This window comes from Macadamia integrifolia, chromosome 11 (genome assembly GCF_013358625.1).
Source record: "Macadamia integrifolia cultivar HAES 741 chromosome 11, SCU_Mint_v3, whole genome shotgun sequence".
In the NCBI taxonomy this organism is placed as follows: Eukaryota; Viridiplantae; Streptophyta; class Magnoliopsida; order Proteales; family Proteaceae; genus Macadamia; species Macadamia integrifolia.
In genome coordinates this window covers 16,986,949-17,000,968 of record NC_056567.1, presented here as the reverse complement: position 1 = coordinate 17,000,968, position 14,020 = coordinate 16,986,949, and the positions used below count along the sequence as shown (strand labels likewise).

The 14,020-nt window shown below is 38.2% G+C and overlaps 2 non-coding genes across 2 annotated transcripts; one reads left to right on the top strand and one right to left on the bottom strand.

Moving 5' to 3' along the window:
* Positions 1-1,069: 1,069 nt before the first annotated feature.
* On the bottom strand, positions 1,070-1,177 carry LOC122094546. The gene has a single exon (XR_006144861.1). It is a non-coding gene; the product is annotated as a small nucleolar RNA R71 (small nucleolar RNA).
* Positions 1,178-10,502: 9,325 nt separating this feature from the next.
* LOC122094497 lies at positions 10,503-10,609 on the top strand. Its single transcript, XR_006144813.1, has one exon. It is a non-coding gene; the product is annotated as a small nucleolar RNA R71 (small nucleolar RNA).
* The last annotated feature ends 3,411 nt before the right edge of the window (positions 10,610-14,020 follow it).

Below are 14,020 nucleotides of genomic sequence, written 5' to 3'. Positions count from 1 at the left end.
AATTCTTAGATGACGAATGGTTAGGACGTTATTTTAGATACATATGTTTAGGACGGTAATTAGAATTAGATCACAATCATTAATCAGTTCACTTTCGCATTATTAAAAGAAATAAAAAATAAAGTGACTGCTCTCCCTGTGTTCGACCCGTAGCTACACTGATCCGTACGCTTGCGGTTACATTTTAAATCTCAAACAAGTTTTTGGCACCGTTGCCGGGGAGACAGTTCCATGTTATTTTTCACTTTCTTTTGGTAAATCGGAGTGCTTTATTTGCTTTGCTTTATATTTTTTCTTTTTTTTTTATTGAATTCCTGAGAATAACAACTTGCAATAATAGTTGTATCAGTGGAGGTCACCATGCCTCACAGTATGATAAAGACAGGTTTCGCCCTGTAGCAGTACCTCAGGAATTAACCTGAGCAACCCCGGATCCCTGCCGGTAAACTCCCAAAAAGCAAAAAAAAAAAAATAAAAAATAAATAAATAAAAAAATCAAAAAAATCAAAAAAATCATCAAAAAGTTTTGCTATCCATTCTTTTGTGCTTGTCTTACTTTAGTTGTGGAAAGTTTTTCTGTTGCCTGAGTGTTAAGTGGGTACGTAATACTAAGAATCGATTAGAAAGAAGAGATCCAACAAGTAGTGACCCTATACGTTTTCTCTCTTTAAAACCCTTCAATATGGGAGACCAACAGCAAAACCCTTCACCTAAATCTCTGAAAGATAGGTTCTACCCTGCTAGAACAGCCCAACCTTCCTGTATAGTTCTACCACAAGCCCAGGGCAATAATTTTGAACTCAAATCTCAATACATCACTATGTTGTCCCACTTCCATGGGTTGACCTCTGAGGATGCATACCTATTTCTAAGGGAATTTAAAAAGGTATGTGTTCTAATTAAGATCCAACAGTTTTCTGATGATGCTGTTAAGCTTAGGTTTATCACTTTTGCATTGAAAGACCAAGCTAAGAAGTGGTTGTATGGATTACCCACAAATTCCATAACCTCATGGGAACAGTTCACAGTTGTCTTCCTTAAGAAGTTTTCCCCAACTCACAAGACCAATAAGCTTAGAAGTGATATCCTTCAGTTTAGGCAAAAAGCCTAGTGAGTCATTTTCCAAGCTTATGGAGAGATTCAAGGATCTACTCCAAGAATGCCCTCACCATGGCCTAGACCTATGGCATTTATGTCAAATAATTTATGAGGGTATTGATTACCCAGCTAAACAAATGATAGAGTCTATGTGCCCTGAGGGATTCACATCCTTTACAGATGAAGGAAAGCATGGGAATTTTTACTTGACTTAGCTGACAAAACCCGTGAGTGGGAATCAACCCAAGAGAGTGAAAGAACCATAGGAGGAAAAGGATATTTTGTGGATGGGATAGTAGCCAAGGAAGCCATCATCAGTCAATTTGTTTAAGATTTGTGCTTGGTGCCAATCCCCTGGACATGTCATAGAAGAATGCCCCAACACCTCTGGGGGCACTTCTAATGATAGTGTTAATGCCTTATACCAGAATAATCCATATAGTAACACCTACAATCCAGGATGGAGAAATCACCCTAATTTCTCTTGGAATCAGGGCAACCAAGTAGGACCTTCCAATTTCTATAATCAAGGTCAACCTGGACCCCAAAGGCCTCCCTTTGCACAACAATCTTTTTCTCAAAATACTTTTTCTAGGTCAAATGTAGGACCTCAGGCGAGTTTTCCTAGGGCCCCTCTCCTATCATCTTATCAGCAACCCCCTGGGTTTACTAACACTGGAGAGGCAAGTAGAATTAGTGACTTGGAAAAAATATGGCCCTTCTCATGACAAGCCATCAAAATCTTACGAGAGAACTTACTCAAGTTGTCTCAATTATGCGTGAGAGGGAGAAGGGAACTTTACCCAGTCAACCAGAGCCTAACCCTAGGCATCATCAACCTGTTAATTCACAAGGACCAACTAATGCACCACTGAATATAGTACAAGGTCAGACTCAACAAGGGCCCTCTAACCAATGTAATGTTGTTTATGCCCTTAGGAGTGGTAAAGAGTACCTACAGAGTGTTCCTAAATCTTCCCCATCTATTACTCCTGTTAACTCTTCTTCAGTTGAGGACACAAATGTGCCTCTTGTTCCAGGTTCGTCTGATGAACCTAAAGATTTTTCTGAAACTAAAGATGATTTGGTTGAGGAAACCAAAAATGATTCTTCTGAACAGGGGCAAATCCCTAACAACCCTTATGTTCATCCTGTCCCATTTCCTAATCGCTTGGTAAACAAAAAGAAGACTGCTTCTATGGACAAAATTTTAGAAGTCTTCAAAAAGGTAGAAGTAAACATCCCTCTTTTGGATGCCATATCCCAGATCCCCGCCTATGCAAAGGTACTGAAAGATTTGTGTACTCACAAACGTATCACTAGTGTGCCCAAAAAGGCGTTCTTGGCAGGTAACATTAGTTCCATAATTACTCAGCCTATTGCAGCCAAATATAAGGATCCAGGGAGCCCTACCATATCTTATGTCATAGGCAACACCTATATTGAGCATGCCTTACTTGACATTGGCGCAAGTGTGAATCTTTTACCTTACCATGTGTACAAGCAACTAGGATTGGGAGAATTGAAAGCCACTGGAACTACTCTTCAGTTGGCAGATAGGTCTGTTAAGATTCCTAAAGGGATGGTTGAGGATGTCTTACTAAAGGTGGGGGAATTTATTTTCCCTGTTGATTTCATTGTGTTAGATACTAAGCCCTTCTCAACCAAGGATGAGATCCCAATAATTCTAGGAAGACCATTCTTGGCTACCAGTAATGCATTAATCAATTGCCGGAATGGTTTCCTAAGATTATCTTTTGGTAACCAAACTGTTGAGTTTAACATGTTTAGGATTGGCAAGCAACCACATATGAAAGAAGAGATCAATATGCTTGAGGATTTTTTGGATTTTTCTGATGATTTAGTTACCAACTTTGATATTGATTTTGATTCAGAATTCCAAGAGTGTATGGATGAGTTGGATGATGATAGTGAAAATTTCTTTTCTGAAGTCTTGAGTCTTCACACACTTGTGGAGCCCTTAGGACCCCTTTCCAATTCCATTCCCAAACCTTCCATAGTTGAGCCCCCTAAGCTAGATCTTAAGGAGTTGCCATCTAATTTGAGATATGCTTTCCTAGGGCCTGACCAGACTCTTCCTGTAATAATTTCTTCAAATTTGACTTCTAGCCAGGAAGAGGAGTTACTTAAAGTGTTAAAAGATAATAAGGAAGCCCTAGGTTGGACCATGGCTGATATCAAGGGTATAAGCCCTTCCATTGTGCAACATCATATACATCTTATGGAGGATTCCAAACCATCCACGGAACCCCAAAGAAGAGCTAACCCAGTGATGATGGAAGCTATTAAGAAAGAGATCCTAAAGTGCTTGGATCATGGAATAATTTATCCTATTTCTGACAGCCAATGGGTAAGCCCAGTTCACGTAGTGCCTAAAAAGTCTAGTGTGACTGTAGTTCCTAATGCCAATAATGAGTTGATCCCTACCCGTGTCCAAACAGGATGGCGTGTGTGCATTGACTACAGGAAGTTAAATGCGGCAACCTGGAAGGACCACTTCCCATTGCCATTCATTGACCAGATGTTAGAGAGGTTAGCTGGACATGAATACTATTGCTTTCTTGATGGATATTCCGGCTATAACCAAATCCCAATTGCTTTAGAGGACCAACATAAGACCACTTTTACATGCCCATATGGAACATTTGCTTACAGGCGTATGCCCTTTGGGCTTTGCAATGCCCCTGCTACGTTCCAACGATGCATGATGAGCATTTTTTCTGACATGGTCGAAAAATTCTTAGAAGTATTTATGGATGACTTTTCAATTCATGGGAATTCCTATTCTGAATGTCTTCATCATCTTTCCCTAGTTTTGAAAAGGTGCATATCTAAGAATTTGGTTTTGAATTGGGAGAAATGTCATTTTATGGTTAAATCTGGTATTGTTTTAGGCCATGTAATATCCAAGGAGGGAATTAAGGTAGATAGAGCCAAAGTGGATTTAATTGATAATTTACCACCTCCTCAATCTGTTAAGGATGTTCGGTCTTTTCTAGGGCATGCAGGCTTCTACAGAAGGTTTATTAAGAACTTTAGTCAGTTAGCCCGACCTCTCACCTCATTACTTGTCAAAGATCAGACTTTTGAGTTTTCCAAAGAGTGCCTAGAATCCTTCAAGCAACTTAAGAAGGAGTTGACCAATGCACCCATTGTTCAACCACCTGTTTGGACTGAACCTTTTGAACTGATGTGTGATGCTTCAGATTTTGCCATAGGAGCAGTTTTAGGTCAAAGGATTAATAAGTTACCCACCGTCATTTACTATGCTAGTAGGACCTTAAATGATGCACAACTCAATTATACAACCACTGAAAAAGAATTTTTAGCTGTTGTGTTTGCATTAGAAAAGTTTCGGTCTTACTTAGTTGGCTCACATGTGGTGGTGTATACTGATCATTCTGCCCTCAGATACCTAGTTCAGAAGAAGGACGCCAAAGCCCGTCTCATTAGGTGGGTTTTACTTTTGCAAGAGTTTGATTTAGAAATTAGGGATAAGAAAGGAGTTGAAAACCTAGTTGCAGACCATTTATCCCGGCTTCCCAATTCCTTGACTGTTGATTCTCCAGTCAACGAGAACTTTCCAGATGAACAATTATTTGCAATGTCAAGTGAACCATGGTTTGCTGACATTGTCAACTTCTTAGTTTCAGGTGTGACTCCGGATCACTGGTCCACTCAAGATAAGTATAGGTTTCATTCCCAAGTTAAACACTTTTTCTGGGATGATCCTTATTTGTTTAAGATATGTCCGGATCAGATTATCCGACGATGTGTTCCTGATCATGAGCAACATTCTATTCTCTCTTTTTGTCATGATCATGCATGTGGTGGACACTTTGGACCTAAGAAGACTGCCGCAAAGGTTCTCCAATGCGGATTTTATTGGCCCACTCTTTTTAGAGATGCTTTTGATTTTTGCAAGGCTTGCCCTGCCTGCCAGTCTTTTGGCCGTATCAATAAAAGGAACATGATGCCCCTCAACCCTATTTTGGTAGTTGAGATCTTTGATGTATGGGGCATCGATTTTATGGGACCATTCCCTAATTCTTTTGGGAATTTGTACATACTTTTGGCCGTTGATTATGTTTCTAAATGGATAGAGGCCATACCTTGTAAATCTAATGACCACAAAGTGGTGGTCCAGTTTCTCAAAGAGAACATTTTTTCCCGCTTTGGTGCACCACGTGCAATAATTAGTGATAGGGGTACTCATTTTTGTAATCGGCCTTTTGAGGCCTTAATGAAAAAGTATGGGATCACCCATAACCCTTATCACCCCCAAACTAGTGGCCAAGTGGAGGTGTCTAATAGGCAAATCAAACAAATCTTGGAGAAAACTGTTAATCCCAACCGTAAGGATTGGTCCCTTAGGCTCATTGATGCCTTGTGGGCCCATCGGACTGCATTCAAGACCGACCTTGGTCAGTCTCCCTACCGTTTGGTGTATGGAAAAGCTGGTCACTTACCAGTTGAGTTGGAGCATAAGGCCTTTTGGGCCATTAAGAAGCTTAACTTTGATTTGTCTGATGCGGGAATTCATCGTAGGCTCCAACTATCTGAGTTGGAGGAACTTAGGAATGATGCCTATGAAAGTTCTAGAATTTACAAGGAAAAGACCAAAGCTTTCCATGATAAACGCATTCTGCGTAAATCTTTTGCAATTGGTGATAAGGTCTTATTGTACAACTCTCGATTGCATCTTTTTCCTGGTAAGCTTAGATCCCGATGGGATGGCCCATTTATTGTTCATAATGTATATCCCCATGGGGCTGTGGAGATTTTGAATCCAGGAACAGGGGTAATTTCGAAGGTTAATGGTCAGCGTTTGAAACCGTTCCTCGAGTTTCCTACTACTAGTAGTGAAGAGGTCATGGATCTCCATGAACCTCTTTACACTGATGACTAACTGTTATTCAGGTATGACCCCCTTGCATTGTCTTTGCTTTTAATTTTTTCCATGCATTGAGGGCATTGCATGACTTAAGTGTGGGGGAGGGACACCGGTTTTTATTTATTTATTTATTTATTTTTTTCACTTTGTTCTGTTTGTTTTTCTTTTTATTTTTTTTAGCTTGCTAAGGATGGAGTCCTACTTTGGCTTTTGGCTAATGATCAGACCATTCGGATGCTTGATGTATGAAAATAAAAGTTTTGATTAAGGTACCCATTTTGAACGTATAAAAACCCTGTTGAGAAGAAAGAAACAAGCATGTGTCTTGAGATGGGACTTTCTTTTGAAAAATAAGAGACCCCTGTTTTATGGTGATGGACCATATGTAAGTCTGTGGGTTCCTTGTACTTTTGATTTGGAGTTGAGACCTTCTTTTTAATTTGGCATGGGTTGACAAATGCACAATTTTAAATGAAATGTGAAATCTGGTATAAAGAAGAATAAGAGTTGATTCCCTTGGAACTAGACAGGGCATTGCGCCTCAGGAAGCGTGGTGTCTTGATCGAAAGTCTTTAGGAGGAAACTTCTGAAGTAACTCTAGCATCACTACCTTTGTGGGCATATGCAAAAAGCGAAGCTACATAGTAACTTGGGTGTCTGGTGTTTGCTCCACCATGTCATTCAGGCCAAAAGTAGTGGAGTAGAATAGAGTTTATTATAGCAGAAAAAAAAGAGAAAAAAATGTGCAAATGTCATTATTGCTTGGTAACATGTTTGGTCAAAAACACTCCAACGCCTTAGTCATTGGTTCCCTATTTCTTCACAAGTGGTTTTGCCTTAAGATAAGGATGTTTTGGAAGAGATGAGGTGAGTTCCAAATTAAGAAATATGCTAGTGCCTGGAATTGATAAAGGGTAATAAAAGTTCAAGTGTGGGGGTCCCTTGTAAGAGAAATTATCTTTGCTCTGGATCGGTATGAGCCTTACCTTTAGCCAAAGTTGGGATTTGTTTATTCTGAATTTTGGGTGTATATTCACTGCAAACACCCACGAGACACAACTCGTCCACTAGGGGTGACCTAGGGGTTTAAAGGCTTGTTGCACATGCTAAGTGCAACCGTGATTCCTACGAAAGTGAGTTAGGTTTTTTTTATCTTTATTCTTTTTCTTTTTGTTTTGCTCGAGGACTAGCAAAGTCTAAGTGTGGGGGAATTCTGATGAGCACATTTATGTGTGAAATCTAGGGTAGTAAAACATGCATTTTACATATTTAGAATGGAGCTACCTTGGGTTTTACTCTCTTTTTGCAGGTTTTATATTTTCAAGGCCTTAAGGACTATCGGGAGCTATATCTTCAATTTTACACGTAAAGAGGTCCTATTTCTTTCCATGGTTGCGAAGAGGACGAAATTCTGAGCAAGATGGACGTGTTCAATTAAAAGTACACATTCGTTTGGTCACCCGTACAAATGATTATTCTTTTTCGGGTCAGAAAAAGAATAATGGATCAGAACTGAACCGAGATGCAGAACCACCCCGTTTGCAATTGTCCCAGAGGTACAAGGAATACTCCAAATGCCAACAAGGATCGATGGACCACATCTTTAAGTGATTAAAGATTTGTTTTTGGTAACAACAACTACCTAGCTTAGTTGGTGAGCTATGGTGTACAAAATTCTCTTGCTCACCAAGAGGTCTCAAGTTCGAATCTTATGGTTGTTTTTTTTAGAAGATTTTGTTGAAGATTTCCTGCTTTTCACTCACTTAAAGCACTAAGGGCATGGAGGGGATTTCCACATCAAGTTAGAAGCAAGCAAAATCGTGGAAGCAAGAAGAGAAGAAAAAGAAAAAAAAAAAGGAAAGCAAAATCGTGGAAGCAAGAAGAGAAGAAAAAAAAGGAAAGAGAAAAAAAGGGGAGAACCAAAAATTGTCCAAATCTTCTCTCTCCTCCACATCATCACCAAATATTGTTCAAATCACACAAAGAAGAAGAAAATCGTCCCTAGGAGAGAGAAAAAGAAGAAAAAAAATTAGGAAAAAAAAAAGGAAAGAAAATAAGCAAAAAATTTTAGGAAATTTCTCAAAATTTATTTCTCTCTTCTCTCTCCTCCATCTTAGCACTTTTGGACTCAAAAGATCTCACAATCAATTGTGGGTTTCTCTCTTTTAGGAAATAAAAAAATTGTTACCCTACCTCTCCATTCCCTATAAATACAACTCATGTAAGAGGAGGGGAGACAATTCATTCTTCTTCTAGTTTTTTTTTAGTTGCTCTCTCTCTCCCTCTCTCACTCTTTGGTTTTAGTTCTTCTCTATTTTTGCTTTAATCACTTTTGTAATAGTTTTTTTTTATGTCAATTAATGCAAGCACTCTTTTATTTTTATTCAGATCTTTTTATGTTTATGATTTATGCAATTGAGTTGTAATTTTTTTTAAGTTATAGTTCTAGGCTTAGATCTAGGTGACAAGATCATGAGCCGTGGAGCCATTTGTTTTTCAAGTTCAAGCATTGATTCAAGTAAGTAGGCTCCTTCAGTAGTCTTCTCTCCCCCCTCTCATTCCCTCTTCTGACTACCATTTCTTTCTTAATTTAGGATTTTTATTTTCAGTCATTACATTATTGCTATCCCTTTCCCCCAAGGTTCATGGCTAGTGTATGTGTTGGCTTTGCCCCTCCTAGCCATAGAACCATCAATTTATTGCTTTTATTTTAATTGTCTCCCTTTCCCTAAAGCCAAGTAGAGAAACCCTTGTAAGAGTGACTCTCTGGTCAAGTAGGGAAGCTCATATTATGATGCATCCCTCGGGCTAAGTAGAGAAACCTACTTGTGAGTCTCTCTCTAGCTTTATCCCCTTTCTTTTACTTTATTTTTATTTCAGCATTTTTTTTCCTTTATTTATTTATTTATTTTTTTTAATTGCGTGGGTTGTTTATTTTTATTTTTTTATTTATTTAATTTTAATTGCGTGGCTTGCGTCTTTAAATTCTTAGATGATGAATGGTTAGGACATTATTTTTAGGACGGTAATTAGAATTAGATCACAACCATTAATCAGTTAACTTTCGCATTATTAAAAGAAATAAAAAAATAAAGTGGCTGCTCTCCTTGTGTTCGACCCGTAGCTACACTGATCCGTACGCTTGCGGTTACATTTTAAATCTTAAACACTTGCTAAATGTAAGTGTTGCCTATGACACAAGCTATGGTAGGGCTCCCTGGATCCTTATACTTGGCGGCTATAGGTTGAGTAATTATGGAACAAATGTTACCTGCCAAGAATGTCTTTTTGGGCACACCAGTGATACGTTTGTTAGTACACAAATCTTTCAGGACCTTAGCATAGGTGGGGATCTGAGCTATGGCATCCAAAAGAAGGATGTTCACCTCTACTTCTTGAAGACTTCTAAAATTTTGTCCATAGAAGCAGTCTTCTTTTTCTTTGTCAAACGATTAGAAAGGGGATAAGATGAACATAAGGATTGTTAGGAATTTATAATTTTTCAGAAGAATCATGTTTGATTTCCTCAACCAAATCATCTTTAGTCTTAGAAGAATCTTTAGGTTCATTAGACGAACACTCTTTTGGTACTCTCTATCACTCATAAGGACATAAACAACATTACATTGGTTAGAGGGCCCTTGTTGGGTCTGACCGTATACTACATTTAATGATGTATTAGGAGGTGCTTGTGAACTAACCGGCTGATGATGCCTAGGGTTAGGCTCTAGTTGACCGGAAAAATTTCCCTTCTCCCTCTCACACAAAATTGAGACAACTTGGGTGAGTTTTCTTGTAAGATTTTGATAGCTTTTCATGAGGAGGGCCATATCAGTTACCCTTCTTGCCTCTCTAGTGTTGGTAAATCCAGGGGGTTGCTGATAAGATGATAGGAGAGAGGGCCTAGGGAAACTAGCCTGAGGTCCTACATTTACCCTAGGAAAAGTATTTGGGACAAAAGGCTATTGTGCAAAGGGAGGTCTTTGAGGTCCAGATTGAACTTGATTATGGAAATTGGAAGGCCCTACTTGATTGCTCTGGTTCCATTGAGTGATTTCTCCATCCTAGATTACAGGTGTCACTTTATGGATTATTCTGATAAGAAGTATTCACACTTTCATTGGAAGTGTCCCCAGAGGTGTTGGGGCATTTTTCAATGACATGTCTAGGGGATTGGCACCAACCACACATCTTAACAAAATTGATTAATGATGGCTCTCTAGGAACAATAGCCTCAATCCTTTTGATAAGGCTATCTAAGTGGGCTTCCTTGGCTACTAATCCATCCACAAAATATCCTTTCCCTCCTATGGTTCTTTCACTCTCTTGGGTTGATTCCCACTCATGGGTTTTGACAGCTAAGTCAAGTAAGAATTCCCATGCCTTTCCTTCATCTATAAAGGATGTGAATCTCTCAAGGCACATAGACTCTATCATTTGTTTGTAATCAATACCCTCATAAATTATTTGACATAAATGCCATAAGTCTAGGCCATGGTGAGGGCATTCTTGGAGAAGATCCTTGAATCTCTCTGTAAATTTAGAAAATGAATCACTAGTCTTTTGCCTAAACTAAAGGATATCACTTCTAAGCTTATTGGTCTTATGAGTTAGGAAAAACTTCTTGAGCAAGGCAATTGTGAATTTCTCCCATATAGTTATAGAATTTGTGGGTAACCCATATAACCACTTCTAAGCTTGGTCTTTTCATGCAAAAGTGATGAACCTGAGCTTAACAACATCATCAGAAAGCTATTGGATCTTAATTAGGACACATACCTCTTCAAATTCCCTTAGAAATAGGTATGCATCCTCAGAGGTTAGCCCATGGAAGTGGGGCAACTTAGTGATGTACTGAGATTTGTGCCTAAAGTTATTTCCCTGGGCTTGTGGTAGAACTATGCAGGAAGGTTGGGTTGCTCTAGCAGGGTAGAACCTATCTTTCAGAGATTTAGGTGGAAGGTTTTGTTGTTAGTCTCCCATATTGAAAGGTTTTAAAGACAACAAACGTGTAGGGTCACTACTTGTTAGATCTCTTCTTTATAATCTATTTGCACTATTATGTACCCACCCACCACTTATGCAACAAAATACTATCCACAACTAGAATAAGAAAAACCATAAACATAAAAGAAAAAAAAATTTGAAAACTTTTTTTCTATTTTTTTTTTGTGAGCTTGCCAGTAAGGATTCGGGGTTGCTTAGGTCAATTCCTGAGGTACTGCTACAGGGCAAAACCATCATACTGTGAGGCTTGGTGACCTCCACCGATACAACTATTATTGCAAGTTGTTCTTCTCAGTAATTCAATAAAATAAAAAGAAAAAGAAAACAAAGCACTTCGATTTACCAAAAGAAAGTAAAAAATAACATGTAACTGTCTCCCTGCCAACGGCACCAAAAACTTGTTTACGATTTAAAAGTAATTGCAAGCGTACTGATCAGTGTAGCTAACGGGTCGAACACAAGGAGAGCAACCACTTCATTTTAGGCTTCTTCTAGTAATGCGAAAGTGCACAGATTAATGATTGTGATATAATTCTAACTACCGCCCTAAAACACATGCATCTAAAAACGTCTTAACCAACACATCTAGAGAAATTGGAATTGAAATGACAATAAAAATTGAACGACCTAACCATTCACATCTAACCCTAACCATTCATCATCTAGGAATTTAAATACTCAAACCACGCAATTAAAAAGAAAATAATTGAAAATAAAAGTGCTGAAAAGTAAATAAATAAAATAAAAGGGGAAAAATCTAGAGAGAGGAACACAAGTAGGTATCTCTGAAATTGTTAGTACTAGAGAAGACAAATCTGAAAAGAAAAAACTGAACTTGAAAGACATGCTCCATAGCTTGTTCTTGTCACCTAGAACTAAGCCTAGAACTAGAAATTAAAATTATTACACCTTTGAATAACTTGAATAATATGAACCATAAAAAAAAAAAAACATTGCATTCATGAAATAAAAACCAATTACAAAAGTGTTTAAAGTAAGAAAAACTAAGAAGAACTAGAACTAGAACTAGAACTAGAAGTAGAAGGGGAGCACAACTAAAAATTAGAGAAAAAGAAAGCAAAAGAGGGACAACCCTTTAAGGTTTGGTGGACTCAATTTTATAAAGAATAGGAGAGAGCGAGGAAGACATCCAAGGGTGGATCCCCTTGGACGATTTTGATGAGGTGGAGGGGAAGAGAGAGGAGACAAAATAGAAATTAGGGTATTTTTCTTATTTCTTGCCTTTTTTTTCCTATATTTTTTTTCTTCTCTTTTGTGCGCAATCTATGGGCTGAATATATGTGCTGAGGTGGAGGAGAGAGAAGAGAGAGAATCATAGGAGAGGCGATCTCCCACGATTTGATTTCCTTCTTTCTATTTTTTTTTCTTTCCTATTTTTTCTCCCTTTTTTTCCCTCCTTTTTCTCTCTCCTCTTGAGCAAGAAACCCCCTTGGCCGACCTCTATTCCTTGGTTGAATCAATGGTGATGAATATGAGAGAGAAAATATTTTAAAAAAAACTCTAAACAAATGGCAGCCAAGAGGTTCGAACTTGAGACCTCCTAATAAGCAAGGGATTTTGCACACCACAACTCACCAACTACGCTAGGTAGTTGTTGTTACAAAAAACGAATCTTCAATCACTTAAGGGTGTGGTCTATCGATCCTTGTTGGTATTTGGAATATTCTTTGTACTCTTGGGACAACTGCAGACTTGCTGGTTCTGTATCTTGGTTCAGTTCTGACTCATTATTTTTTTTCTGGCCCAAAAAGAATAATCACTTATATGGGTGAGCTAACAGATGTGTACTTTTAATTGAACACATCTTGCTCAGAATTTATAGGACATCTTTATGTGTAAAATTGGAGATATAGTGTTCGATATTCCTTAAGGCCCTGAAAATATAAAACCTAATGAATGTGCTCATCAGAATTCCCCCACACTTAGACTTTACTAGTCCTTGAGTAAAACAAAAAGAAAAAGAATAATAAAAAAAAAACCTAACTCATTTTTGTAGGAATCATGGTTGCACTTAGCATGTACAGCAAGCCATTAAACCCCTAGGTCGCCCTTGGTGAACAAGTTGTGTCTCGTCGGTGTTTGCAGTCAATATACATCCAAAATTTAGAAGAAAAAAAAATCCCAACCTTGGCTAAAGGTAAGGGCCACACCGATCTGGAGCAAAGCTAATTCCTCTTACACTTGATCTAGGGATCCCCACACTTGAATTTTTATTACTCTATATCGATTTCAGGCACATGCATATTTTTTTAATTTGGATCCCACATTGTCTCTTCTAAAACATCCTTATCTTGAGGTATGACCACTTGTGAAGTAACAAGGAACTAAGGACTAAGGCGTTGGAGTTTTTTGACCAAACATGTTACCAAGGCATTAATGATATTTACACATACTTTTCTACTATGTGGTTTTCTTTCTCTCTCTTTTTTTTTTCTTTCATAATAACTCTATCTTACTCCACTACTATTGGCCTGAATGACCTGGTGGATCAAAAACCAGACACCTAAGTTACTATGTAGGTTCGCTTTTTGCATATGCCCACATAGACAGTGATGCTGGAGTTCTTTCAGAAATTTCTTCCCTAAGACTTTCGATCAAGACACCACGCTTCCTGAGGCACGATGCCCTGTCTAGTTCTAAGGAAATCAACTCTTACTTTTCATTTATATCACTTTCCACCTTTATTTAAAATTATGTATTTTTCAACACATGCCAACATTAAAAAGGTCTCAACTCCAAATCAAGAGTATAAGGAATCCATAGACTTACATATGGTCCAACACCGTAAACATAAGGGCTTCTCATTTTTCAAAAGAGAGTCCCATCTCAAGACATAGGCTTGTTTCTTTTTTCTTAACAAGATTTTTATGTGTTCAAGATGGATACCTTAATAAAAAATTCTTACATTCATATATCAAGCAACCGAATGGTATGATCATTAACCAAAAGCTAAAGTAGGATTTCATCCTTAGCCAGCAC